A 3369-nucleotide genomic window follows, 5' to 3' on the forward strand; every position below is an offset into this window, starting at 1 on the left:
GTGCCCATTATGAGGAGCTCCCACCATCCCTGTGCTGAGTTCCCGGGTCTGTACACCCGCTGTGCCCATTATGAGGGGCCCCCACCATCCCTGTGCTGAGTTCCCGGGTCTGTACACCCGCTATGCCCATTATGAGGAGCTCCCACCATCCCTGTGCTGAGTTCCCGGGTCTGTACACCCGCTGTGCCCATTATGAGGAGCTCCCACCATCCCTGTGCTGAGTTCCCGGGTCTGTACACCCGCTGTGCCCATTATGAGGAGCTCCCACCATCCCTGTGCTGAGTTCCCGGGTCTGTACACCCGCTGTGCCCATTATGAGGGGCTCCCACCATCCCTGTGCTGAGTTCCCGGGTCTGTACACCCGCTGTGCCCATTATGAGGGGCTCCCACCATCCCTGTGCTGAGTTCCCGGGTCTGTACACCCGCTGTGCCCATTATGAGGGGCTCCCACCATCCCTGTGCTGAGTTCCCGGGTCTGTACACCCGCTGTGCCCATTATGAGGGGCTCCCACCATCCCTGTGCTGAGTTCCCGGGTCTGTACACCCGCTGTGCCCATTATGAGGGGCTCCCACCATCCCTGTGCTGAGTTCCCGGGTCTGTACACCCGCTGTGCCCATTATGAGGGGCTCCCACCATCCCTGTGCTGAGTTCCCGGGTCTGTACACCCGCTGTGCCCATTATGAGGGGCTCCCACCATCCCTGTGCTGAGTTCCCGGGTCTGTACACCCGCTGTGCCCATTATGAGGAGCTCCCACCATCCCTGTGCTGTGTTCCCGGGTCTGTACACCCGCTGTGCCCATTATGAGGAGCTCCCCCCATCCCTGTGCTGAGTTCCCGGGTCTGTACACCTGCTGACCTCTCCCTTTGTTTACTCGGCTGTCATTCTGGTCCTTTGGCTTCAATACTTTGGGTCACTGGCTGGCTGTATATTTGGATGAGGACATTCCGCTCCAATACAATGAGTGAGAAAGTAATGAAGCCATTTATGGAGCCCCCAAATATCTCTTATGACAGGTGCACTTGAAGCCCTTCCTCAGGTCGGTATGTTCCTGGAGATCCGCTCTGTGATCTATAAATATGACACATACATGTTGTTATACACGGGGTACACGTATGTCATCAGATCTATACAGAGCATACTAGAGAATTGTATATAAGAAGCCGGATACAGAGATTCCTGGAAAGACCACAAACTCCGCCCATTATATAAACTCCACCCAGTATACAAACCCCACCCATTATACTGATCCCGCCCATTATACAATCTTCATCTGTTGTAGATTGATGAAATTCACTGATTCACCCCTAAATCATAGAAAGATTCAACCCTGACATGTATAGGAATTCACCCCTGATGTGTAGAGAGATTCACCCCCGATGTGTAGAGGGATTCACCCCCGATGTGTAGAGGGATTCACCCCAATATGTAGAGAAATTCACCCTCAATGTATAGAGACATTCACCCCTGATGTATAAAGGGATTCCCCCCCTGATGTGTAGAGGGATTCATCCCTGATGTGTAGAGGGATTTACCACTGATACGTAGAAAGATTCACCCCTGATGTATAGAGTGATTCACCCTTGATGCGTAGAGGGATTCACCCCTGATGTGTAGAGAGGTTCACCCCTGATGTATAGAGGGATTCACCACTGATGTGTAGAGAGGTTCACCCCTGATGTATAGAGGGATTCACCACTGATGTGTAGAGAGATTCACTCCTGATGTTTAGAGGGATTCACCCCTGTTGTGTAGAGGGATTCACCTCTGTTGTGTAGAGGGATTCACCTCTGATGTGTAGATGGTATTCGCCCCTGATGTGTAGAGGAAGTCATCCCTTAAATGTAGAGGGCTTCACCCCCAATGTGTAGAGAGATTCACCTCTGATGTATAAAGGGATTCACCCCTAATGTGTAGAGAAATTCACCTTTTATGTGTAGAGGGATTCACCCTGGATATGTAGAGGAAGTCATCCCTGAAGTGTAGAGGGATTCACCTCTGATGTGTAGAGAGATTCCCCCTTTATGTGTAGAGATTCACCCCCTCTCCAGGTTCCTCTTGGTGTTAGTTGGTTAGAGATAACCTGGGACTTGGTGACACAACATTTGGCTGACCATGGATGGTGAGAGGACTCCAGTGGTGCAGCCAATCATTGTATTCAGAATAAAAGTTGCAGGAACACGTCCGGAGGTCGGGATCAGACGCAGCATGCTGGGGGAGTCCGGTGACTTCCTGGAGACGGGAGAATGGAGACAAGGAAGGAAGGAAGGTGGCCCACTGGAGCTCATAGGAAGCGGGAGGGCCGTCTCAGGGCGGGAACAGTTCGGGACACGTAGAGCTAGTCATGGTCTGTTGGGACTTATTTGCTGTTTAGTATTTTGCTGAAGAAAAGCATTTTGTTTATTTTGTGCTGAAAATGAAGCAGCCTGTCCCAGGCCTGCGTTCCCTCCGATCCCAACAATTGGTGGAGAATGCGGGCAGACTGCCCGGAGCCGGCCAGGCCTATGTCAGGGATGAAACCAGCACCAAAAAAACACATGGAAGAGACTTTCAAGCAGCTGGCACTGGCCAATATCGAGTGCAGACCCACCACGAGGAGGCTCTGGCTCAGCAGCAGCAGGTGGAGGCTCCAAAATACCGGGCCCGGGCACAGGCAGTCACCGCCCAACAAGAGATTAACCCCTTGCTGGCTGGACAGTCCCTCAGAATGCTATGAGCCAGCAAGCTGGAGGGCTCCAAGTTGGCTCTGGTTGAACAGAAGACCGTCTTGAAGCATATCCGGTATTACTTGTGCAGAGTGTCACGAAAGAAGGACTCCACCAGACGGTTCGAGTGAACGAATTGGACCGTTTCTTGGCTGCAGATCCTCTGGACCCCAGAATCAGCATGCGAGTACACAGTGTTTCAGGGTGAAATATTGGCCAGGCCGGGGGGTCACCTGGACATGACTGAACCTGCACCCGCACAGCTGTATATTCTCATGTTCCAGGACTTTTTTGCACCCTAAGGTGCTGATCCCTATTGGGATTGTGGAGCAGTTTCTGTGCACTCTTCCCAAGGAACTGTACCGCTGTAAGGCCCACACTGACCACCAGTCCCTGGATAAGATGGCCGCTGCCACAGAGTAATAACATGTGCAGAGGAGGCCCAAGAGACTAAAAGAGGAAGAGAACCGGGACCAGTGCAGGCTCTTGAAGTACCCTGGAACTAAGGGGACTTCAGAGCATGGGCGGTGTCTTTCCTGGATTGAGGATCTGCATCCATTTGGACTGTCTGGTACGTCAGTGGTCATCTGATGTGGTCGGGTGGATCTGCATTGCTACATTTACAAGGTCCGGTGAGTCTGGAGCTTCTGAGGGTTAACCTTGGA

Source organism: Nanorana parkeri, unplaced genomic scaffold (assembly GCF_000935625.1).
Source record: "Nanorana parkeri isolate BGI_ZX_2015 unplaced genomic scaffold, ASM93562v1 scaffold2350, whole genome shotgun sequence".
Lineage (NCBI taxonomy): Eukaryota > Metazoa > Chordata > Amphibia > Anura > Dicroglossidae > Nanorana > Nanorana parkeri.